At 47.3% G+C, this 27511-nt stretch overlaps 1 protein-coding gene across 7 annotated transcripts in view; it reads right to left on the bottom strand.

Moving 5' to 3' along the window:
* Positions 1-27511, bottom strand: part of NHSL1 (NHS like 1) — a 466661-nt gene that overhangs the window by 234861 nt on the left and 204289 nt on the right. The gene's annotated exons all lie outside the window — the stretch shown is intronic.

Here is a 27511-nt window from a genome sequence, read left to right on the forward strand (position 1 = left end):
CCCACTTGAAACATACCTCTCATCAGACTGAGCATGTGAAGCAAGCACATGCCACCCTCCTTAGAAGAGCTCCTTTAACCCTCCATCCATCTATCCATCAATTATCCCTCCATTTATTCATCAATGTACCTGTCCATCCCTTCACTTTTCATCTACTCTCGCACTGCTCCATCCATCCATCCATCCATCTTTTTCACCCATCTTCCCATCAATATGTTCATGTTCCCATCCGTCTTTTAACCACTCATGCATGATTTCTTCTCCATCTGCCCTTTCATCCATTCACACTTTCCAGTCAGTCCTTTCACACTTCCATCAAGTCATACTTTCACTCTTTCATCCTTCCTTTCACCTCTCTTCCATCTTTCGTTTTTACATTTTTGTCCTTCCTGTCACTCTTACATTCTGCTCCGGTTCTATTTTTCTCTATCTACCCATCTTATTTCTCTCATGCTTATTTTTCTTTCAAATATTTTTCTCTCATGCCCATTGTTTTCCTATGTGTACCTCTCGCTGTATTTTCACTTTTTTTTTTCTTTGTGTGTTTCCTTCTATGTGCATGCCAGCTGGAAGCCATCAAACCTCTCTCATAGTATTTCCTAGCATTTTTATTAATTAGCATTTTGTCTGCAGACATAAGAGACTCATAAACAACGAATTAATGTTTATTAACCAACTTATCACGCCGAGTGGCAGCCCCCGCTTAAGCTGCTGAAGTGGGGTGCTCCCTGCGCCACTGACGCTAGCTGTGACCCACTCTCAGGACGCTGTAAAGGGACATGGGGCTTCCCAAGTTTCCCATATGGGATCGAGTAAAGAGGCGTATTGAACTGAGCAACATCTGTGCTTTATTTATATTAAACCTAAAAACATTTGCTACAAAGTATTATCAGACACAAACACAACTCCAAATAGAACTATGCCTTGTGTTTTCATAGGACGCGTACCTAGCCACAGCCCCGCCCATGTTGTTTCTACCGATGTCTGATGCACGGCTCTGTGGTTTGTCCACTTCAGACCTGCGAGATGGTGGCCTGGCACAACATATGGGCACAACTTCAATCAATAGCTGCATGGTATGGTGCCCTGAAACTTCAAGAAGTAGGAGCTGTTTGCTCACAGGTTACAGCCCCATCTGCCCAGGAACACGCTTTGTGATCTCAGGAAGTTCACGCAAGATCCTTGTGCCTTGGTCGAGCCACCGTTTATTGGACAAAAACCACTACAAACTCTCACAGCATCCCAAACTCGTGTTAGAGTATATATGCGTGAAATCTGCTGTCGAATCAACCTTGAGTGTCACCATTTTTTAATTTTCAGGAGTCACATCTTTAACCAGTTAACGCTATGGATGGCCACAGAATCAAGAAGCTTCCAAGAGAACTGTACAATACAGGACAAGCAGAAACCAGCGTCAGCAGAGACAACAGGCCTGGCTTTAATGTCACAACGCATGTAAATACAGGTATTCACAAACTCCTTTCCATGAGTGGCATTGAAAAATGTGGTCTATGCCATTAAAGTCAGCCCTGCTACCTTTGACAACTCTAAGTTAGAAAGAAAATGATCGCTTCCGGCAAAAATCCCCCATAGGTGATATACCAACAAATGTGTCAAAAAGTGTGATAAATAAGTGTACTTCTCAGATGCAAAATAGCTCCTTGTGCAGTCCAACAGAATCACTTTCTGGAGGCGGAGTGATAAACCAAATAGCTAACAACATGGGTGAGTGAGTGAAACTTCTCTGGGTGGTACCAATGTCTATTCTATTCATATGTAAAGGAATTGCTAACAAGAAGTCAGGCAGACTGCTGCCCTGACAAGACAGACCTAAAAATGGGCGGTGGACCTGTCGTTCCTACTTAGATTTACCCTGTCTGAAAGACTTTAATGAAAAAAGGTGGCAGCAGCTACTAGACCACGAGAAAATGTGAAACATGCAAGTGCTATTTTGGAATGTTGTTCTTTTTCTTTACCAGACCTGCAATTCTGTGACCGCTGGCAAAGAGAGAGGGAGCTGCTTTGAAACAGGAAATGCTAACATACCACCCGAAGGGTAGGCTGCGGCCTTGGAACAAGCTGTGTTACCGGACAGGGCCTATGTTGTGCCTTGGACCCCAGACTGCTCCACGTTCGCTTTGTTTTCAATCGGTACATGGCAGTAGAACTCAGTCTGTTGCGAATGGTGTGGGATCCTCAAGGCTGGACATCACAAAAGAGCTGCTCGCTTTCACCAGTACTAAACTTTGCTCTCTTGTTTCGTTCTGGTTAAATGCATAATTACAGCCAGGGTCGGATTGGGATCACAATTCGGCCCGGGCACTGACGAAAAAAGTGGCCCACATTCAAGAGGCGTGGCCCATATTTAAGGGGAGTGGCCCACATTCAAGGGGCGTGCCCTTTCATGAAACACCATATGCACAGACAAGGAATGAAAGTGGGAGGATACTGTTCTTGCACACGACACAGGGCCAAGGTGACAATGGCCTACATGCTGAGCAACTAAAAAAAAATAGCAAGGCCCCTTTTTGTCACAAAATTATTCCAGCCCTCCAGCACAGGAGCACCTGAAAAGCAGCAAAGCCCCTGCTATTACTAACCTACTCAGCCCTCCCCAGACCTTCAGCTCAGGAGCACATGAACAGAGGTAAGGCCCCTGCAATTAGTAAATTAATCAACCCTCCAGGCCTTGGGAAAATGTCCTGGCAGGGGAGCACAAAACACAGCTTTCTGGGTCATCCAAGGTAGCCAGGTAGCCAGGGGGGAGGCTGAGGTGAAGCCGTTGCATGGGAAGTGCCTTCCCAGTGTGTTCTGGCAGTTTGAGTATTTACCATTTACTGTAGTATTACCCTTGTACCTGTGTATGGTACCCTTTTGTAACTTGCACAAGTCACTTTTCTCTTGTAACACACTGTTTGCTACCTCTCACTTTTGTTTGCTTTAGATACTTGCACAAGTGCCACCATTGCCTACGTAACGTTTGTTCTTGTGCTGGAGTGTCTGCCATTAATTGCAGTATTATACCTCTACTTGTATTTTGTACGCTTTTGTAACCTGCACACATATCTCTTTTTCCTCCTGTAATGTATCGTTTGCTCCTCTTGTATTTTGGTTGCTGACTATTGTCACTTTTGATTCATGTAACTTAACGTTTGCTTTTGTAATTTGTCCACTTATAATTTTCTCCTCATGTATTATTGCTGTTCCTAGTGTGAAGCGCTCTGACACCTTCGGGTAAAGTCCGCGCTATATAAAATCGCATAAATAAATAAATAAAACAAAAAAATTCCAAACATCACCAGGCCCCCACAGCAAGATACATTCTTCCTCGCCCACTATGCCCTGAATGTGAAGGGCTGTGGGCGAGGTGTTAAGACTACCACCGTTTCTGGGCTGCATGGGCGCCAGGGGGCCGAGGTGCAAATGGCTCAAAGGCCTGAGAAACACCTGGCCCCCAGGGAGGCCGATTATTGCAAACAATCACCCCTCCCCAGCCCAGCCTCAGCTTGATTGCTTGGCAGGGTAGGGGTAAAGGAAAGCCCACAGCTGACAATCGCTGTCTGGCCGCACAGCGAGGCTGCTTTCATTTGCTCAGTCTCTGTCTCCGTGCACTCTGTGGACCGTTTTTTTTTCTCCCCTTTCCTAGTCCACTCTCTGTGGACTGGGACAGGGGAGAAAAAAAACGGCCCACAGAGGGCACTGAGGCACCGGCCCTTCGGCCCATTCCCGAATGCCCGCCTTGCCAATCCGCCCCTGATTACAGCCCTATCTGAGCCTAAAACTACAGGGCTGATTACGATGTCGGTCGGAAAGGTTCCGAACGGCAGTCAGGTTTTCCCAACCCGTGTAGAAAGCTATGTTCCTGACTGACTCAGAAACATTTCCGACTGACGGATTACAATGTAAAGATAACCATTCGGTTATTCCGAAACCGTTCCGACCAGTATTCAGAGACTCCAAGTCAGTCGGAGCCGAATCGTTTAGCTCAACGGACGCGTTTCTGACTGACGTATTATGATGTTGGATTCAGACAGCCTTTCTGAATTGGTCTGTCTGACACGGAATGGCTGTCGGAAACTAACTTTGGGGGCCTGTAGCAGGCCCCCCTTCACCCTGAGGCCTCCAGTTTGGGGTTGAGGGTGTACCCAAGGGACCCCCCTTTCAAACCATGCACAGTGTGGCAGGCACCCCATCGGTGCAAGGTTTTCTGCAACCACCCCTTTTTAGGTCGAGCCTAGGGGCAGCGCATAATTGGCATGCTGTATTGGAGTATGCACTGGAAGCCCCTCCCACTCTCCACCCATATTTGCCTTTGTCTTGTGTCATTTTCCTTAAAAAATGCTGGCTTCTGATTCGTAAATAGGCTGGTTAGTTCTTCCTTGGTACCGCCTTGCCTGCATTTGTTACCTCCCATTACGACTGGCCCTTTTACTTGGATTGTTACACGGTCTGCGTTATAAGTGGGAAAGCACTATTTTGTTTATTAACTAATGGGGACAATAACGGCTGCTTTTTTGTTGTATTTGCAGCCTACCCACTCAGGACAAAGGTGGCTGTTGTTCGTATAGAGCGCTAGGATGCTCTAATTTTAAATGTGCCCACCCCCTACCCCCACAGCACTCACAACACAATGGCGATGTTCTGTCACCTTTTGTTTATTTTTTTATAAATTTGCATGCTGAGCGCAACGCCCGCTTTAGGGACACCAAGCTCATTTTCATTTTTTTTTAAAACTTTAATGGTGAGCGCGGCGCCTATTTCAGGGACACAATGCTCTGTTTATTTTGTTTAACTTTATTGGTGAGCGCAGCGCCCGCTTCACGGACACCGCGCTCTACAGTACAATAGGTCTTGCTTTTCCCAAAGTTTGACCTATTGGTATTGTAAATGATAATGCCTTTTATTATTATACTAGGCATTGCCATTTACAATGCCAACAGCTCAAAATCTTGCTATTGCGAGAACTAATGCATTGTAACTTCTTCTTTCATTGGGAGCCTGTGCTGTCGGACAGAACACAGGCTCCAAGGGAGGTCAATGGGAGACTTTCCGAACGGTGTTCGGAACCATCGTAATTGGTCGGTCGGAATCACCGAAAGCGAATCAGTCAGAACAGACTCAGACAAGGAGTCGTCGGTTTGCTTTCCGCCCAACATCATAATCAGCCCCCAAGTGTCCATCTAACTCGTAAAGTTGTGGCTGCTACTAGAGATTGCGACACTGAAAGCGTGCTACAGTTAGGAAAGAGCACAACTAGGCTAGGACTGGTAGCGGGACCACCCTTCCCCACCCAAAGATACCAGAAATCTTCTCAAGTATGACGGGTGGCACTTTCAGCCACCATAGACAAGCTGGGTCTGCTTCTGGATCAGAATCCATGTGTCTGTAAGAGAAGGCCATTCTGTGGCAATTCCACTGTGGCTGCAGAGAGCCAGTTAAAAGACCACAAGAGGTAAATCGATTTTCACCTGTGGACTTCTGGGTCTCCCCAGAGACTCAATGTATTCGGGATCTGTTCACCACTTTATTTCTTTCCTCATTCAGGCAGCCTTTTATTTAGTTGAGGACTGGTGAATGACATCTGCTCCGTGTAGCAGAACCCAGCAGGGTGTTATGTTGTTTATGATTCACCCTTTTGGTCAGGTTAAACTGGGTAGCAGTACTCAATGACTTTCCAACATGCTATGTAAGATTTGTCGAGGCTAACCTTAAAATAAATGCTTTTTTTAATTTCTCAGCATACCTGGAGTGAAGTTACTTTGTTCAGTGGAGGGTGTCTGCATTCTTGCCAGACCCACAGCCAATGAAGGAGAGTGGTGGAAACTGTAAGAGTGGGAGGCTGAGGGGGTGTCCTTGGGTAGCCAACACAAACCAAAACAGTCGAAATGGGACAGCCGCTGAATGTTCGAGCCAGGCTTGAGGCTCACGCCTCACCCCCAGCTTCGATTTTTCGAGCGCGAGCGGCCATCTTACTGTTTATTTACTTTAGCCCGTGGCTCCTCCCCGCTCCCCGCCTCCCAGCTGACCCTCCCACGCCCCTCCCCCTCCACTATCCATTTATGGCCAAATGCCCCCACGCGCAGCGTCCACGCGCTACGGCCTCGCCGAAGGTGCGCCAAAGGTAAGCCCGTCTACGCCCGTCCGCGCCTGGACCGCGCCCAGCGCCAGACCCCCTGCCCCTCGCGCTGCCCAGCCCCCCCGCGTTACCTACGATGCTGCCACCCTCTTAGCCCTTAACCCCGGTCGCGCCCCCAACTGCGTCCAAGCCGCTCCTGGACGCACCCATGGACCGTTCTCCTGCTTCTCCTGCAAATTTAGCGGCACCGACAACTTCCCCGCTAAGACCACAAGACTGATTCCCGACCCCAACCACCTAGAATGCATCCTTCTCAACACCCGCTCGGTCCACAGGCACGCCATTGACCTTTGGAACCTACTAGACACCATCTCTCCTGACGTCGCCTTCCTAACGGAAACTTGGATGAACGCTTCCTCCGCCCCTGACATCGCCATCGCTATCCCTGATGACTATAAGATCACACGCAAGGACCGCACCGACCATACAGGAGGTGGAATCGCTATCGCCCATAAGAAATCCATCCGCATCTCAACCAGCTCTGATGCCAACCTCGCCAACTCCGAACACCTTCACTTCCAGATCCACATCGACCCCAAGACCACACTCAGAGGCACCCTCCTCTACAGACCACCAGGACCCCGCGCAAAATTCAGCGAAGACATCACGGACTTCATCACCCCACACGCACTCCCCTCCAAAGACTACATCCTTCTGGGAGACCTCAACTTCCACCTTGAAAAGATCAACGACCGCAACTCCGCCACCCTCTCGGACAACCTCGCCAACCTCGGCCTTAAACAACTGGTCACTTCCCCCACCCACATCGCAGGTCACACTCTCGACCCCATCTTCACCTCCAGCAACCATGTCTCCTTCAGCCACACTACGGATCTCCTCTGGACTGACCACAGTTGCGTTCACTTCACCTACAACAAGCCGAAACCCATCATCCACCTCCAACCAACTCTACAAAGAAACTGGAACAAAATCACCACAGAACAGATCTCCACATCGCTCCTTCAAACCTCCCCAGCCCTCTCTTCTAACGCCAATGAAGCCGCCTCCAACCTCACCCTTTGGTTATCCAACACCGCCGACAACTTAGCACCACTGAAAAAACTTCAACACAAACCTGGCATCAAGAAGGCCTCATGGTTCAACGACGACCTCAAGAAGTCCAAGAAACTGTGCCGCTCCCTTGAAAAGGCCTGGAAAAAAGACCCATCCACCAGCAACAAGGACGCCTTCAAAAGCGCCATCCGTACTCACCACCAACTGATCCGAAAAGCCAAGAAAACAGCATTCAAAGATCGACTTGACAACAACGCCCACAACAGCAAGGAACTTTTCAACATCGTCAAGGAATTCTCCAACCCCTCGGCCAACTCCAACGACATCACCCCCTCCCAAACCCTCTGCGATTCCCTAGCCTCTTTTTTCCACAACAAGATTGCTGACATCCACAACAGCTTTGACAACCAACCCGGAAGCCAACCCACCCTACCATCAGCTGACCATCTTCCCCCCATTAACACCCTTAACGCCTGGAACCCAATCTCCACTGAAGACACCATCCGCCTGATGAATTCCATCCACTCTGGATCCCCCACAGACCCATGCCCTCACCACATCTTCAACAAAGCAGACTCCGTCATAGCTCCGCACCTCCGAGACGTCATCAACTGCTCCTTCAACTCCGCTACCTTCCCAGAAGACTGGAAACACGCTGAACTCACCGCCCTTCTGAAAAAACCAACAGCAGACCCCACCGAACTCAAAAACTACCGCCCCATCTCGCTTCTTCCATTCCCGGCCAAAGTCATCGAGAAAGCTGTCAACAACCAGCTCGCCGCCTTCCTCGAAGCCAACAAATCACTCGACCCCTCACAATCTGGCTTCCGAGCCAAACACAGCACTGAGACCGCCCTCATCGCAGCAACAGACGACATTCGAACTCTACTGGACAATGGAGACACAGTCGCCCTCATCCTCCTCGACCTCTCTGCAGCCTTCGACACAGTCTGCCACAGCACCCTTTTACAACGCCTCAGAAACATCGGAATCCAAGGAAAGGCACTGGATTGGATCACCTCGTTCCTCACCGGAAGAACCCAGAGAGTCCGCCTCCCACCATTCAAGTCAGAGGCCTCTGAAATCATCTGCGGCGTACCACAAGGATCCTCACTCAGTCCCACCCTCTTCAACGTATACATGAGCCCCCTCGCGGCCATCGCCCGCCAACACAACCTCAACATCATCTCTTACGCGGATGACACTCAACTGATCCTATCTCTCACCAAGGACCCCAGCACCGCCAAAACTAACCTACACGAGGGAATGAAAGAAGTCGCCGAATGGATGAAACAAAGCCGTCTGAAACTGAACTCAGACAAAACAGAAGTCCTCATCTTAGGTAAATCCCCCTCTGCATGGGACGACTCTTGGTGGCCGGAAGCCCTCGGAAAAGCACCCATCCCGACAGACCACGCACGGAACCTAGGCGTCATCCTGGATTCTTCACTCTCAATGAACAGACAAGTCAACGCCGTATCCTCTTCCTGCTTCAACATTCTTCGCATGCTCAGAAAAACATTTCGTTGGATCCCCTCCGAGACAAGGAAAACAGTCACCCACGCTCTGGTCACGAGCCGACTGGACTACGGAAACACCCTCTACGCAGGTACTACCGCAAAACTCCAGAAGAAACTACAACGAATCCAAAACGCCTCAGCCAGGCTCATATTAGACATCCCACGCAACGAACACATCTCTGATCACCTTAAAGACCTCCACTGGCTACCCGTCAATAAGAGAATTACTTTCCGACTGCTTACCCACGCACACAAATCACTCTACGACATCGGACCAGAGTGCCTCAACTCTCGACTGTCCTTTTACAACCCCTCCCGCCAACTTCGCTCTTCCAGCCAAGCCTTCGCCACTGTACCTCGCATCAACAAGACCACCATGGGAGGCAGATCCTTCTCATACCTGGCTGCCAAAACATGGAACTCACTCCCCGCTTACCTTCGCCTCACCCAGAATCACCTAGCGTTCAGAAAGCAGCTTAAAACGTGGATATTTGACAAATAATCCTCCTCCCCTCCTAAGCGCCTTGAAACCCTCTGGGTATGTAGCGCGCTATATAAATGTTTTGACTTGACTTGACTTGACGTCCAGTTGGAACATCAAGCCCACAACGAGCCGAGCTCTCATGTGGCTTCTGTCTGCCAGCCTCGCACTACCCTCATGTACAAAGAGGTACACAAAAACATTAACCATTTGAGGTAAAAAAGTGAGATAGACACCCATTTAACCCCTTGGGCGCGGCCGCGATTCTGCGCCTGTGCAGCACATTCCGATCGCGGATGCGGTCATGACAGCCGGGAGCCGTCATCAGCACACGAGCACTGTGTGCCATGACGGCTCCCGGCCGTCATCAGAATGGAAGGGGTTGAAGTCTGATTTACACAAAGTGAAATCAGAAAACCTAAATTAACTGTGGCTTGCCCGCTTAATCAAATTGTGTGATCTTAGTCAAATATTTGATTGTACCGAACCTCCTTTTTCTTCAGTATCGCATAAGAAAGCGCATTCATAAATGTAACTTCACAATATCAGCTGTATACAAATGTATTGTAACTGATTTAATAGAGCATAACATTGCTCCATCTACAAGAACCATAGCCACAAACAGGTTTCACATAACAATTGTCTCACTTCGTAGTTCCCTAATGGCACTGTAGCCGGGGTAGGGACGGGGGCAGGAATTCGAGTTCATGTTTAAAAACTATCACTTTTAATAAGTACTCCTCAATGCAGTGTATAATGCGATGCAATCCTTCCAAAGCTTCCTCATATTAAAGAAATGTACTTTCCTTACATTTTGGAGAGACTTTATCATAGTTTAAGTGATGTCTGTTGTATGATTTGCATGGCAAAACTTTTCAGTGCTCGGCTTGTGCACGGGCTTTAAGGGCTAAGCCAGATCAATTGACCGGCTCGCCGCGTTAATCGGTTGGCTCGCCCACCTCTATACAAGAGGCTTCAGACACCTGCTTCAAGCAGAACATAGAACTATTAAAATCATAACTAATTAGGGCAGGCCACTACCACCTTCGACTTACAGAGAGCTTCCAACTCAACCATGTCCACTTTGGAACTGTAGAGTGACACAAACAGAATTACCTACCATGGGACAGCGGGGCAAATCATTCTTTTCATGGCAAACTCTATTGTGTGCTACACAACTTGTCGAGAAGGGTTTTGAAATTGAAGTCACTTGTAGAACTTAACGTAACCCAAAGTCTATTCTTGAACTTCAGGAAAGGATAAACACGTTTATGACTGACGTTGTGCACACGTTATGATTGTGTTAATCAACTGTGCTCTTCTGCCTAACTTTCCTTGGAAGGGTTCGAATTTTAATGGCAACATTTAAAAAGAGCAAGATTTTCTGCACCCAATACAGCTCTCTCGTACAACAAACCTTCATCCTGATTTCTTAAAAAGGGGGGGTGGAGCCAAATATAATGCTCAAAAGTATTGGCGTACAAGTGCTGCTATTGAAAAGTTTCTTCGCAATCGCAGAGTCTGCTGTTCTGAAGGCGTAACTGGTGCAGAAAAACTAGGAATACCTGGCAAGGAGCAACCTCATATTAACATATTACAAAATAAAAGTGTTACATAATCCTTCTGTAACATTTGTAAGAGTGCCTTCCTTAACGCTTCTCTGAAAAGCACTCTAACATCCGTGTAGTAAAACTAAAATAAATAAACATAGGCAATGTTGCCAAAAGCATTCCACTTGGAGTAACTCGGGTGACATTTGTCTGCGCGCCCGCCAGCCTTCCATTCAGGCTTCATGTCTGTTGGGAACTAAGGGGCGTAACTTGGGGAGAGGAGTTGGCCTAACGGCTAGGGCGGTCGACCTCAAATCTGGGTAACCGCATTCGAGTCTCGGCAATGACGCTGAACATCCTGTGATTCTGGGCTAATTACTTAATCTCACCGTGCCTAAAAAAAATGAATGTGTCCTTGTGTAACGCAATTGGGGCTCATGTAAAGCGCTCTGATACCCGATACCTTTGGGCCAAGTTTGCGCTATATAAAACTCTGTTAAAAAAACTAAAAAATGATCCTAAATGCGCCAGGTTCAATGGCAGGGGTTCACTGCGCCACAATTGTACTGGTCTTTTTACAACTGACTGGGTTGCAGGGTGGTTCGTATTCCTTGCTTGCATTAGGGCCCGGGGTACCCTTCCTACGTCACTGCTGGTGCTGTGACAAGAGACGCTAGGCCGCACCGGCCGGGGTAACGGTGACCATTCATCGTGTGCTACCACTACAACCTGCCCATAAAATGGCAATTAACAGCAACGGGGTCCAGGAACAACCAAGTTCAAGCGTTCGTGTGACTGGCTCCTCACCTCCTTCGGTAACTGGAGCGGGTTTTATTCAAGAAGGACAATATTTGTTCAGTCCGCTGCCAGGCAATTAAATGCTAAATAATGGAAAGGTAAACACCGCGGGGAAAGAAGCGCTCCCAGCACTGCTGCATTACGACAGGGATACGCGCACCATGTGTACCCATCCGCACCCCTGCTCTGACCTCGGGTGCCAGGCGACAAGGGCAGCCAGGCCACAAATCACCGTCCCAGACAAAATGCGAAACTTGAAAGTGAGACACCCCTATGAGCACACGCCGAGTGGTCGGTGTGTGAATGACGTCAGGAAGACCAGGCTGAGTCTGCTTAGAGCAGGGTCCCCACCCTTTTCTGTAGTGAGAGCTACTTGTGCTCAAGGAAAGTCCTGCTGAGCTACTAGCATATGTTATCACTGCAAAATGCTGATGGCATGCATTAACATAACACTATGACCACCCTAAGCACGAATTTCAGCAGTAACCACCCAAACAGTCCAGGTGAAGTTATCCGCAGAATGCTAGGAAAACATTTATCAATATGAAAAGTCTCCACCCGAGTTATTAAGTAACATTCAAATCATCACATGCCATGTACCACATAGAGCATACCACAGCAGTAAGTCTCCCCAACTCAAATAGACTTATCATTCGCCTAACAACTTTAAATGTGTTTTAGAATTGCAATGTTGTCTCCATTAGCATATATTCGTTTTTGAAAATCAAAGTTTCTATCAAATACCACTTTCCACTTCGAGCAATCAAACTCAATTTTCCAGAAGGAAAACCTTTTCTGTGAAAAAATGTTTCCTTTAAAAAGAAAATTAGTTTTCATTGTTCGAAAACACACAGTCCCCAAGCATCAGCTTGTCGTTTTCATTGAGTACCGCTATGTAAAAATATTGCTCATGGACAGATTCTGCTTCAAGTACCTAGGTATTGCAATCATAGGCCATGCATGCTCCCCATAACACTAAGAATGCCTGTGTTATGCTAATAATGCCCACAATTAAACCAGGGCTACTACTGTGCCAAGGCTGGATGCCCACCATACATCAGTAATGGCCATTATTATGGGAGACGCAGTTTCCATCCTGTCCAGGATGGCTAAAAGCAGGCCAGTCAGTCAATCAATCAATTAATCAGGGGTTTGTTAAAGCGCGACTACTCACGCATAAGGGTCTGAAGGCGCTGGGGGGGGGGGGGGGGGGGGGGGGGGTGCAGGTTCCATTCCATCAAGGAGGGGGTCTGTCGAAGAGCCAGGTTTTAAGGTTTCTTGCGAAGATGGGGAGCGATGATGTCTGTCTGAAGTGGAGCGGAAGGGTGGTCCATGCTTTGGCCGCGAGGAAGTAGAAGGAGCGGCCTCCTGATCTGGTCTTTCTGGTGCTGGGGACCAGGGCGTAGGAGAGCTGGGCTGATCGTAGGGTCCTTTGGGGTGCGTGGATTTGAGTTGGCTGTTCAGGTATGCTGGTCCCGTGCCGTGGAGTCATGCTCTTAATAAGTTAATGATGGCAGCAAGTATGGAACAACTAGACCAAAATGCCCAAAATAATCAAGGATGAAAATATTATGGCTTTAGCACAATTATACCTTGTACGGGCACTATTTCACAAGAGATAGGACTTTTATGATGGGGACCAGCATCGATATTTGGCAGTCCTTGACACTAGGAGCAGCTTCAAGGAATCAACACTGTTTATTAGGGAAGGAAACAACGTCACACACCCACACATAAATGAATGCAGATGCTTCTAATTTACTCTGACCTGGGTGTATACTCTCTGCTCTTCAGGACTTGGTTTGATAGTGCTCCCAGCTAACACATTTTTACTGCCTTCTTAAACATGCACAAAGACTCTCTCAGATCGGCTAGGTTTGGCTTCACCTCTGAGAGCTACTTTAAGGGTGCTGCTGAGCTACCAGGAGCTCCCAAACTACTTGTTGGAGACCCGTGGAGGGGGTTACATGTGTTAATATAGTCTATAAAAATAAAGCCAGTCTGTAGAAATTGTAAATTGAAGTTAGACGTTAGGGTATGCCCCCCACCTTTCCCCACATCATTCTTTCCCCACTCAGGGGCGTAACATAGGCCCCCCGTGGTGCAGGGGGCAAGCTCAGGAGGGAGGGGACTCTCAGCAAACTACCTTGGCCTGAGAGCTCTTGACTGATTCCTGAGGTGGGGGGCTTCATGTAATTTGTAAGGGGGGTGCTCAAGTTCTGTTACGCCACTGCCCTCACTGCCTGCAGGGCCTCTGATCTCATACTTTATTGCAGTTTCCCCCCCCCCCCCTTGTGTTTATTATCCACTGGGCTTCCCACGCTAAACTGTCTCTGATATTAATGGCTACATTGTGTTTTTTTAACATAAATCTATTTAGTGTTCGCGCACAGTAGGCGGGAACTCCTGAATTCTGGCGGGAGGATTGCTGGTCGGATCTCATCCAAGAAAACAACACAGGCTTTCTTTCCCAGCCAAAGGGCGGAGATCCTTGTAATCGTGAACGCTTGATTGCACACAGCACAGCCGCACACTGATTGCAATCACTAGACTTATCACCAAGAGTATATTTTGCGTAGTCCAAATGCTTGATTTACTTGTTATATATGTACAAACAATGAATGTTACATCAAACTCACCAAAGGTGATGGGAGGAATGCCTGCAAAAAAGTAAAACTTCTGGCAATCACTCGGGGTAGCATTCCAAACGACTGTTCTTTTGCCCATCATGGCCTTCCAGTTTGGACCCCGCTGTATGCAAATCAGTCAGCGCTGCTCCATTAGGAACAGTCCAGCCACACCTGACAGGTTAGGTCTTCCTTGAACCGGAACACAAGCAACTCCAGATCAGGTCGCCCATCACTTTATGGTAGGGTGACCAGAATTTTAAAGCCAAAAATTGGAATATTTCCCAAAAATAGAGGAAGGACTACAATTTTACTTCCACACAGCACACAGAATGACAGTGCTCCTTAGCAGAGAATCAAAGAAGTGGCAGTAAGAACATACATAAAATGCTATTTTAAAAGCCAGAAAGCATGCCTGTTAATTAAATTGACCTCTTATACAAGCAGCAAAACCTAAAAAGATACCTCCCAGCGTTTTCAGTTGACCCTCTCTAAAAACTGGGACATGAGCTTAATTTCTTATAATTTGCCGGGACAGCTCGTGAAAAACAGGGACTGTCCGGGAAAATCCGGGACGCCTGGTCACCCTAGTTTATGGTACACTTCAATCTAGGAGTGTGGCATGCAACTTATTACCACTGTGGAGAGGGGGGAAGATTCATGAGAGGAAAAGCTTCCATTGAGCCATGCAACCCCTCCCCCGCAAAACTAGTAATAAATAGCATATTGATATTGAACACCGCCAATCTACATATATGATTTAGCTTATGTTTTTTCGTGTGCAGTACTTAGAAACAAAGTTATTTAATCAGAACACAAGAATTAAATCCGTGCAGTGAAATAAAAATCACTGTAACTATGCTGGGAGCATGGGTCCCCGATAGCTTTTTACAGTTAGGCGATTCTAAAACGAAAACAGTGAGGCATAAATCACTGTCTTCTCAAGTCGGTTATACCCTACCATGCTAAGAAAACTTTTGTGCTGTCTTAATAAACGTGTGAATCTGTGTTTATTAATAGACTTGTTCCAAATAATGCGTTACTGAGCCACCTTTATTCCCACTGGCTTGGCGTAAATCTATATATTTAAATTAAGTACGCCTGTATGAGGATTTATAAAAGACAAAATGTGAAAAATTAAAAATATACAGCATTCAGTTAATAAGAAACCTTACAAGCAGTAAAAGCATGAGCAGTGAACCTTCTGGAGGGTACCAAGGGGGTTTACGGGAGGTCATTTATTATATGAAAGCTTTAAGAGGAGCACTGGCTACCATAGGTGAGTTGTTCTGGGGCAGTAGAGGGTGGTTGTTCGGTTAAAGTGGCGAGGGTAAGTCAACAGGAAAGGGGATGAGAGAGCACTCCTTTAAGGTATGGGAGTGATGAATGAATAACAAAGAAGATGTCAGCAGACAGCAGAATTTCACCCTGAAGGACTGGGTATTGTGACATATAATGTCACATTGGGATTATTTAAAATGGATGACTTATAAACTTTCTGTCCACCGGATGCACACGCTTTTATGTAATTTGTGTATGCTAAATGCTTAAACTAGATATAAGGCTGTATGACAAGTGTCCTACACAAACAAACTAATATGGCCGCAAGCTTACAAGGACAATGAAACAGCGAATAATGTTAATTGTTATATGTCTTTGTGTACTTTGTCAAGGAAAAACAATAAAAATATATATATAAAAAAAAAGAAAATGATGTATTCAGTTTAAAGGTTTTATTAAAGTGTTTTTTTTTAAGTAAGTAATAACCCATTGGATATTCATTGTGATGACTGTGTTAGGGTGTATCTACTCTTCATCCTCACACCATGCCCGTGCACTACATTTTGACACCACATCCACACTGCCCCAAGGAGGCCTTGAAGGTCCAACTTTCTGCTGCAGACACAGCCCCAAGCTGATATCCTGGTCACTAGGGCACACCTGCAGAATTACCCGACAGAGGTGAAGGTGGAAAACAGAATGGAAAGAGGAGACAATCTCTGCAAAAATCAAACCTCCATGGTAAATACTCTGCTTTTATTGTTTCGTGCGAATTATTTTAAATGTGCAATTCTTCTGGGGCTACATTTTTCCGCTGACGCATCTGTTTGATGGTGTTATTAACACTTTTGCCATGGTTGCAGCGTGACAAGCTGCCAGGATACGAGCAGGCTGAAAAACCTTGGCAGACCTCAGCTGTGTCGCATCCTTTCAATGTCGCTGCCCTTCAGCACTGCCGGAAATAAAGACACAATCAAGCCAAGAAGACCAAAGGGTGAGCATTTTAAAGACCTATTGGAAAATAAAAAGGGGTATACGCCTAGAAGAAAAAGTTTTAAGGGCTCTCCTAATCATGATACAGACTATGAAAGGGACTAAACAAAGCTGCCATGGAGTGTCTTTGCCACAGGCCTCCATCACTAGTGAATGCAGACCTTAAAAATTCGAACACAGATTACAGAGGACAAAATCGAGGCTGTAATGTAGGAAGCTGGCTCTGTATGTGATATATCAATCATCTGATATACTGTGTAAATGGTCCAGGAGTTCCCTTATGAGTGAACAGGGGCTTGCTATACAATCCCAAAGTGCTCTATTAGGGGAAAATGTGGTTGAGCAGCCTTAGGCGTAACACAGAGGAGTGGAAGACGTTTCCAAATGCACACAATGATCAATAAATGACACACACGACTCAAGGAGATCCACACAAATTTATAAAAATACCAAGTACCTTTATATATGTTTGGGTATCAGATGAAGATCGTTCAGGTAAGTACGTTTTTAAATATATATTATTTTCACTAAAAGTGGACACAGTGCAATTTCCGGTTCAGCAATGTGATCCTATGGAAGTAGAACAAGTTCTACTAACAGTTAAAGTACAGCGACTTACAAGACCAATCTCCAGGACTGTGTGGAGTGGAGAAGTGAGGCTCAATGGTTAGAGCGGCAGACCCTGATGCAGAGGTCTAGCCCGTGACCAGGGTTCAATTCCCCGCCTCGGCGGGTCTTGGGCTCAAAAATTCCACAGACCTGATAATTCTCGCCTCGGTGCCTATTCTAATCATGGAGTCCCACTCTGCAACTCTGGACAATAGCTTGCTTAATCTCCACAACGGCCCCCACAACGCTAAGGATGCCTGGCCTTCACCCTGGGGGTGCCCAGGAGTGGACGCCTCACAGGGAAAGCCAGGACGGGTTCCACAGCGGTATTCGTACAAGCGCTTTGAGACCCTTGCGGGTGAGTAGTGCGCTATACAAGTATCAATTTACATTTACTTAAGGTGAGTGGTGGGCAAGGTCCAAAGCAGCACCAACAGTACACCTGCAGCAGTACGAGGGGGGCAGGGTGCAAAACTGCATTGGGAGACCAATGTATTTCAATGGAGATCAGTCGCTGTGAAAAGAGGCTGTAGACTCTGGCCAGGAGGCCAGTCGAGCTGGACCAGCAAGTGGGCCCAGGCCTTGCAATGCTTGGGGATAGGGACACACCTTTGATTCTCTTCTCCAAGGCCCAGGGGCGACGGGTGCTGGGGTGTTTCTAAGGTATTGGGGTTTTCTTTACTGGAGCAGTTGCGGTTGAGGGCGCCTGCGTGCGGAGGCTGCAGGTGACGTCTGGAAGTCCAGAGGAGTGAAACCACAGTGGACTCTAACTCTGGAGGGCTGGGGGACCTTGTTGACATCAGTGGTCCACTTCAAGTTGGGCCAGCGGCGACGGGTGTAGTTGTGCTCTTGGGTTTTGGTGGTTCTGGAGGCCTTTCCTTTGGTGTTTCTTCAGAACAGGTCCACTGTTCACCAGTGTTCTTGAGTCTCTGAGGTCAACAATTGCAGGATGAGTTAGCTTTGGTGCAGTGCTCGATGAGGGATGCAGACAGGCTGGTAGGGTTGGAACCAGGTCAGCTGCTTCATCTCTCCTCTCTGCAGCACTTTGGTGTTCTCTCTCTTCTTAGGTTGTCAGGATCTGGTATCAGGCGCTCCCCTAAACTCTTAATTTCGGAGCGTTAGGGGAGGGCAGGATAGTAGCCAATGGCGTCACTATGCCTCTTCTGTGACCACTTCCGGTGGGAAGTGGGCATAACCCTGTCTCAGAATTCCTAAGTATGGGATCACTAAGATGGCCTCTTCTAAAAAATCGTGTCCACCTCACTGTAGCCCACCTTAGTGGTGGTACTAGCTTGGAGGTGACATGCCTACCTGACTAGCTATTTTTCCTACCTGTCCAAGTGCCAAGGGGGTCCTGAACAAAGGGGGCAGCTTCCACTTCAGTGAGGAGAGCCAGATTTGCATTCCATAGGCAGCAGCTCTTTGAAACTTGCTGACCTAGGGAGGCTAATCAGCATGCCATCCTGTGGAAGTGAGCATAACACCCTCATCTCAGACAGGCTTTTGTTCTGTGTCTGGACATCAGAACTGTGTCTCAGGTGGCAGGCTGGCAGAAACGTGTCAGCAAGTACACCAGAGGCTGGTAGGTTTTCAGGACGCACCTATGAGGTGAGCTCTGCGTGCATGTTTTGGTAAATCCATTACTGGCATCCTTGTGGGTTTACCAATACAAGATGTTTGATACCGAACATCCCTATTTTCAGTGAAGCCATCATATAGCTGGAGAACTTGTTTCCACCAGAGTTTTAAAATGGCTTCCCTGGTCACTTGTACTGGCAGTAATAGGACTGACCAGCACAGGGGCATATCAGCTCATGCAGGTATGCCCTCACATGTAATATTCAGCACCCTGCCTTAGGGCTGTCAGCCCTGTTGTAGGGGTGACCTACAAAGATTACATGCAGTGTTAGGGATATGGCAGACAGGGAAGTGTGACATGCCGTATTTTCACTTCTGTCTGCACCTAGACGCACAACCTGCAATGGAAGCCTTGCATGTGCTTGGTGAGGGGTCGCTCAGGGTGTCACAATTTGTGATGCAGCCCTTAGGGACCATCTTTTGTACCTCAGGACCTAGGTACCAGGGGTACCAATTACTAGGGGCTTATAGAGGGTGCTACGGTTTTCAAAATTGAGGGAACAATTGTGCAGTTTTTAGGGAAAGAGCAGTGTTACTGGGGACTGGTTAGCAGGGACCCAGTACACTTCAGTCAAAGTTGCATCAAATAACAGGCAAACAGTTTGGGGAGGGGGTACTGCAACAAAAACCCAGTTTCCTACAGTAATTAAATCCCTGAATTATAGAGACCAAGTGAATTTCGTCACACACAAGGCACTCAAATCATAACATGAGAAGGCTGATGTGTGCGATAGGAAGCACTATAAATAAGTCACTAAAAGCATTCTTTTTTTTGTGTGCAGCGGAAAAGGCTTTTGACAGAGAAGATTGATAGAGCAAAATGTAAGCCCCACAAATGTTTGGGTTCCAATGAGAGTTTAGAAAATGGATATGAATTGCATATGAACTTCCAGAAGCAACAGCAACACTGGATACATACATTGCACACAATAAATATTGTGTACCTTTATAAATTAACAGTTTAAGCCCTGTGAAATTTCCATCATATGGGGAAGAAGAGGCGAGGTAAGGAGCCTCGTCTTTCTCTGCTATTACATCTGGACTCCAGCCAATTAAAATCAGAGCAAGCGAAAAGATACAGGTTACATTTTGGTAAAACATTAAACTAAATAGCCACTATACAGCAACAGCACATTCTTTGCAGTAAAGAGGCCGAACAAAGCCCTTCCTAAAATTATGACAATGAGTACCACCTCGTCAAGCGATAAAGTGATAAGATAGAAACACAGCTGTTGCTGTTACATAAATCTGCAAGATATCACACAAGCCAAAAGAAACCCTTCCTAGGCCCACTAGATTTATAAGGCATGAGATGGGTATGGAGGACTCTCTGTGCTCAGTCTAGACTTTGACAAGCAGTGGCAAAGCCAATACATCGCGCCTTTTTGGCCTACTGGGTTTGATAATGGTTTTTAGCGATGCTGTGATCGATAAGATTAGAATTAATTATTGTGTGATTTGTTAAAAACCCTTATAACAATATACAACAACAGAGATTCATTACTAGGTGCTTGGCTTGGATATAAAATTTAAAAACATTGGGGAAGCCTAATCTAAAAGGCCACGGAGGTCCAATTTAAACAGTTGAAAGTTAAGATAAAGAGAGATTGTGATATATAAAGCTCTATAGCATAATGCACAGTCCAGGACACACTGCGGATTGTGCAGAAACCCCGATATAATGCAGCATAGCTAAAGTAGAAGACACCAAACAACGGGTGCTATGATGCTGCGACATTGTCATTGTGCGAGGGTATGTCCATAAAATGATGTAGGCACTTTTTGTTTTATTTACCAATCCGTGTTAGATCAGTAAATTAAAAATTTAAAAAGTAATGCAAAATTTTGTTTGTGAATTTCCAAAGCTAGTGTAGGGTAAGCAACACGGAGGGTGGGGTGAGGTAAGCAACATGGAAGGCAGAAGCAACACAGAGGGGGGTCCCCCAAACAGCACACATTAGACTGCTGGGGCGAAAGACGTCACAGCAGCATTGAGTAGAGAGGTTGGGGTGAGTGTGGGGTAGAACTACAAGGGTGAGAAAGTAGGGAATGGAAAAACAAACAAAGGCAAGTGAAACACTGAGGGGTGAGGGAGAAGCACTCAGGTGAAAGAGAGCAACGCAAAGCAGGCATAATTGGAAAGTGCCTGTGTGAGACAGCTGGAAAACACATCCACTCTCATGGAATGCTTTCTCCAAAAAAACAAAAATAAACAAAGTAGTGCCCGAAATGTAAGCAATGGAAGAACAAGTTCTAAGGGATAACCAACAAGAAGAGGAGGAAAAGCCCACACAAGCGAACAAATAAAAACCAAGCACATTACAATAACAATTAAGATAGCCAGTGGTAAGCAATGGGAGGTCCCTAAGCCCACTGTGAGCTCACAAGAGGTCTTTTCGCAAACAGATAGCTTACACTTTCTGGTAGGCGATCCAAAAATGACTGTGCCAGATTGTTCAACTTGGTATAAAATCAGGAAGGGAGGCATGGGAAAAGCGGTGTAGCGGGATCTGTGGCAGGCGGTGCTGGGACCAGCTCGACTTTGGTCAATGTAGAATCAGACAAAAGACAGAGGTTTCTTTATAGACGACCTCACACGAAAGTTAGGAAAATATGAACATGCTCTAAGATAATAAACCAAGCCTGACTGCTGAGAAGCAACCCCACATTTAACATAGGAAAGCCGGTAATCTGGTGAAATGAATAGGAGACTGCCTGGGGGAACTGAGAGCAGCAACAGGTGACAGAGCCCTTGAAAGAGAACTCAGGATGCTGGAGGATGAATCAGTCCAGAAGCTTAGACCTCCTCAATCCTTTCAAAAACCAGATGCCTCGTGTATCCCACACTAAACAGGATTGTAAAGGAGCTGGAGGTGGTTACTTAAGAGGCAGAATTGGAGGAAATCCTAATCAACTGCAGAGAGGTGGAGACATTCAAGTGCAACCAGGATTCCATGCAATATTGTTCACAGCACAAGCTCAGCACAGGAAAAGACACAACAAAGTAGACTGGAAAAGGTCTCGAACATCAGCAAAATTGTTGGGATTCTAGTATTTTGAGTGTGGCTCCTTCAAATGGGTGACACCATGGCAAAGCTTAAGACTTTGTCATATGTATATGCAATATGCAGGAAAGTGTTCGCTTGGGTGGCTGTCTGCTGATCAGCATTTACCTTACATTTATGACCACTTACTGATCACGCCAGAACCCATTCTGAGATGACTTTTTGAAGATGCATTTTGAGGAGTGGCGGGCTATCAATGAGAAGAGGGTGGGTGAGAAGGCAATATTGGTGGAATGCTTGGTAACAGTTTGATTTAGTCAACAGGCTTCTGGTACATGATGATATCAGAAAGCTCTTGGTTTGGGATCTCTAAACTTGGCTAGAAGCAGCACTGTGCTGCTAAGTCTGAATAATGTATTAAGCAGGTCGCTTTGGGAATTTTTGGTTTGACCTCAAATTGCCACTAAAAATGTAAATAGAAGTAAACGGGTAGAACTAGAAGCAGAGAGCGGGCAGGCGTCTGCTCTACCCTCAAAGGGAGCAGTGCCACTGAAAAAACCTTCTACACAACTCCTTGATTGAACGGTCCCTTGTGTCGCCTTGAATTGGATTTATTTCCTATTACTGTCAATTATGGTTTAATTCTGTGCACTCAAGCAGTGTTTGGGGACAGGGGCTGAGGGCTTCCAATCTGGAGAGAGCTCTAATGCTTTCAGATGTCCCTTGGCACTCCTCTTCCTGTGGATTAGTCGTCTCACCAGTCTTGGGTACGGGGCTGGTGCAGGTAACTACTTCCTGCATAGACGAAGCACCTGGGGTTCTACGGTGGCCATTGGCCAATCTTAGCCCCTTCGCAGCTGGGCAAATTCCCATGCTGTGCTGGGGGGTGGGGGCGCGCACAGCGCCCCTGTGCTCATGACTAGGTCAGCTCGTCATGAGCCACGGTGGTCGTGAGCTCGTCATAACCACACCCGTTTCTTTAGAACGTTCGCACAGCAGGGGAATTAGCCCAGCGTGCGAGCGTTCTAAAGGTCATGACGAGCTCAGCTCGTCATGAGCACACGAGCACCGTGGCTCATGACGAGCTGAGCTCGTCATGAGATTCGAAGGGGTTAGTAACAAGGGCCCAGTAGGAAAGAGCCTTCATCCCTGTACTCCATGCAGGGCCGAACTGGCCCTGCTGCAGCTCTAGCAGCTCTCTGGTAGACAGCAGGCTAGGAGGTTGCTTTCAGAACTGGATGGACGACTAAGGTCCAACCATGAAAGCCCTTTACTTTGTGCCCTCCTGCAGTGCAGGGCTGGTTTGATTATTTTTTTCTATGGCGGATTTTGTTATCCGGCCCAGCCCTGTTTCCATGTAACCCCACCAGGTGCTTGAAGGCCGCTCAGTCCAAGTGCTGTGCTTTCCAGAATCAACAGAAAAACAAATCTACAAAAACCACAGGCCTCGATTCAGCAAAAAGGGAAACCTTGAATGAAAATGCATCTGGATATTATGGGCTGGTACTAATGGCAAATAATTGGAAAAAATAAGGTACAAGACAGCTACATTAAACGCTATAAAAGACAAATAGTAAAAAAGAGTTGCGTGTGCAGTCCTACTTCACAGACTCTGAAAGAGCTGCAAATCAAAGTGGTTATCAAGCCAAGCAGTGGTGCTTACTTCACCATCACTGGAAGGATGAAAGGCTGAGCTACTGCTACGTGTGTTCAACCGTGTGACAAAGTTTGCACATGAATATCTACAGCATGCTCCTGCTTTCTTTTTGAATTAGCCCACTCAATTCAGTTTATGGCTACATTTTGGATTATAGTCTGATCGCTCAGGGGGCGAAGGCGCTAAGGGTTTAGTCTGAGGATTATTCAATTCCTTCACCCATCCCCCACTGGAAAGGAGGGGCCTCCTCAACCTAGCCCTTGCCCTCTTTCCTTTTGCACAGCTGATGTGTCAGAAGGAGAAGCCCCCCGCCAGCCCCCACCCCAAATGCCCATGGACTTTTCTTTAACGGAAGAAATTCACTGATTAAAATAATCACAAGCCATTGTTCCACTTGTCAGTTTTTTTTTACTGCAATTATATTTTGACACCACAAAACCCTGAGGGGAAAGATTTAGGGAGGTGGGATGCATGCAAAATGCATTCATCTAGCGAGTTTTCCATCCCCTCCGCACAGCAAGCACTCCGTTCCCTTGGCGCCCGACACATGGAGAGCACGCGCTGCTGCCACCTGGGCGCGTGGCAGGCAGAAGGAGCACCTGGGCCCAGTGACACTCACGAGTGCACTTAAACCTGCCTCACAGCGGGCCCCGAATGGCGGCCTGCAATGCGTAGGTGGGGGGCAGTATTGGCTTTTCTGGAAAGAGCGGTCCTCAAGCAAGGGACGAACGCCCAATAGCCCGTGGGTGCTTTGTCTGACCCAAAGCATGGAAAATGGCTGGACTGTTCCCATTGGACGCAGGGTCAAGACTGATTTGCATGTGGCTGGGTCCAAACTGGAATGTCATAGTGAGCAAAAAAACGATGGATTTAGGCCCAGATCTCTGTACTTGGGTGAATATATGACATTGTTTTGTATTCTGTCCATCAATTATTCTTTTTGCATTTGTCTGAACCCAAAGCATGGAAAATTGTATTTCTAATGTCCTTAATAAAATCCATTTTGTAAAACTAGACTACTGCCCTGGCCTGCTTACCCAATCACTGAAGCCGATTTGCTGAAACTGTTCAGTGAGAGCACATCGAGACAGGACTTCGGTGGCCAGACCCTCTTATGAGGAGAAGCTGAGTTCTTGCGTCTGTGCATCGTCCCCATGAAATGGACCTTGCGAGATGTCAAAAGTGAGATTTTTAACTGGTTGGCCAAGCATCATGAACGGTATCTCAAACAATCTGTGTGTTGGAGAGGGACGGCTTTGTCTCACCACAGATGGGGGAGCCATGGTTAGAAAAGACAAGTGGACAGCAAATCCCTGGAGCCGTTACTCAGATTCATGAGCTCACTCTTTTCAAGCTACTACTATCTTTAAGAGGATTCCCACACCCCCATTTAGCCCACAGTAACTCTAGCATCTCCGCTTGCCTTACCCCGACCTGCGAGGCGATGAGCACCAGTAGCCTACCATCCTTGGACCCAAAAGCCCATCACAACGCATCCAAGTCACACTTGGGGTCCCCCTTTTGTGCTGTGCCCAGTTCCATCTGTTTTCTGTTTCCTAATCACAACAGATGTTGAACTTGACTGAACATGTGTGACTTTAGAACACATCCCAAAACAGATTACAAATTCCTTGTTTGGGGTCTGCCAATGTCTTCCCCCCCTTTCATTTTCGAAAAGGATACCCTACAAACACGGCCTTTGGGCCCATGTGGTTACAGGCTATGCCTCTGATGATTCAGAAATTCTTAGGTTTAGGGGGTTACTAAAAGAGGGAAAGAGAATGCATCCTGCCACACGCCAATGTATTTTTCAACCATCATCTTGAGTTCCAAGGAGAGCACTAGTTTCAGTTTTGGGGTTCTCTACCCCGAAGACAATGGTAGCCCACTAACCAAGCTCACTAGAATCAAGCACATTATCAGATAGCTGTATTGGTGGCCCACAGTGACACCCTGAACCTCTCCCCCAACCGCCATCGTGTGGAATCGAGCGACCCTAGCAAGCAGAGGGAACTAAAATAAATGCTCCTTCCTCTGCCCCTGTAGGAACTTGGGTAAATAGACTTTTGACCAACTTTCCCATCAGATTTCACTTTGGCCAATATCACAAAATAATCAGTAAATGTGCATGAAATCCCCAAAGTATGTCAAAAGAGTAGCCCCCCTTATGGTGACGTCAGGCTTTACAAACAGCGACTTTGGGCAACCCTACTTCTAGAGCCCAAAAGCAATGATTCCTCTCTTCGTGCCCCCCTCACAAATCATCATCACCCCTAACTGAATACTGGTTTTCCTGCACATTCCCCTCCCCACCATATTTTTAGCCACAACTATCAACATTCCAAGCAGCACAACAGCCCCGGAAGAGGCAATGAAGACCTCTCCACCAGCAGCACAAGGAAAGGTCACGGGATGGCTCCGTCCATCACCACCCCCTTTTGTACAGCTTTGTTCGCCATAAGTTGGCAGGGTATGCTCAGACGTGAGTCCCTTGCTCACTTTGCCACTGGATTCAAGCAAGCCTGGCTGAAGGCGGCTGTAATGACAGAAACTGGTCCTAGGAAGCTTGTTTCCGGTCCAGGGAAGGCATGGCTTGGCAGTTCGGGCTGGACTCTTCCCATGAGGCACAGGGTCAGACTGATTTGCATATGGCCATGTCTGAACTGGGGTGGCAGAGTGGGATAAAGAACGGTGATGGATTAAACCCAGATCTGTTGACTGGGTGTGAGTGTTTTTGATTGGTTCAGACGCTCCGTCCATCACCACCCCCTTTTGTACGGCTCTGTATCAACAGCGCAGTTCTCTAGTCTAGTGTTGCAAAACCCACTGCAGAAGTCGGGAAATGTAGTCCACACAATTAAATTGAGGTGCACCAGGACAACAACCCCCAGAATGAATTGGGCTGTTGAATGAAAGCCAGGACTGGAACTGGTGTCCATGGTGATGATAAATGGTAATATTACTCTCAAACCCTCTCACTAGCATCCCACCACCCTCCTGTACCTAGCCCATGCGCCCCTCACACTAGTTTTCATTAGACGCACCTCCTCCCCAGCTAGCCCCCCACAGGTCTAGATCCGACCTGCGTCGAGCCAGCCTTCATTACTCCCACGCACCCCTGCCCACCACAGGACACCTGGTTCAACTCATACACATAGCACCTCCCAGACCACAACTTCTGTATGTCCACTCGCAGTACCACTACCTGTGCCCTCCACAACACCCACACATTCCTTTCCACAACTTCTGTATGCCAACTAGCGCCCCACCATAGGCTACTTCCGCAGCACCACTCCAGGTGCCCTACCAGGCGCACAACGGCTTCACCCTGAATTCAGACAACTCACTCCTCATTCTCGCTCTTCACTTTCACGCTAGCAATGCACTCGCTAATCACCATGCACTCACACTGATCAATATGCACTCACACTGATAACCCTGCACTCACACCACTCACCCTGCACTCACACCAATCACCCTGCACTCACACCAATCACCCGGCACTCACACCGCCTCTCAGTGATCACTCTCCATTCACAATGCGCTTGCGCTTTTCACCCTTCACCTCACCCTGCAGTCACACAAGCACACTACTCACCCTGCACTCATGTGACAGTTCACTCACCTGTGCCCCTCACTTCTCAATCTGCAATCTCACTCAACAAACCCATGCTAACCATGCATTCATTCGTCCCACTCTGCACTTACATCCGCACCCAAATTCATATGGTCACCTCACTCACCCTGCAGTCACTCCTCTTACCCTACTCTCACCGTGCACTAACATGGGCACTCCTGCCACCCACCCAGCGCAGAGGGTTAATGCACCTGCTACAAAGAACGTGTGCCATGCAGATCACAGAACTGAGTGAGAGTAAACTAGGAGTGGCGCTATAAAGAAAAAATGTTTGTCAGAAACGTGCTATAGAGATGAGGGACACTGTTGGGTAGTGGTAGCGAGGGAATTCATTGAGAAAGAGGAAATGGGGGAGGGGGTGCCAAAAAAGACTGTTGCACTGTGTGTGACCAGTGCTAGGGCCAGCCTTGGCTGGGAGTGTTAGCCCCCCCACCCCTCCCCCACCAAAGTTCGGGTGTAGTTGCGGCTCTGTGCATTACCCTCCTACGCCCCCTACATCACCACCACATGAGTTTCCACAGCGCTTACTAGCAATGGCTGCCCGGCCCTCCGGGATGACGTCAGA

This window comes from Lissotriton vulgaris, chromosome 6 (assembly GCF_964263255.1).
Source record: "Lissotriton vulgaris chromosome 6, aLisVul1.2, whole genome shotgun sequence".
Lineage (NCBI taxonomy): Eukaryota > Metazoa > Chordata > Amphibia > Caudata > Salamandridae > Lissotriton > Lissotriton vulgaris.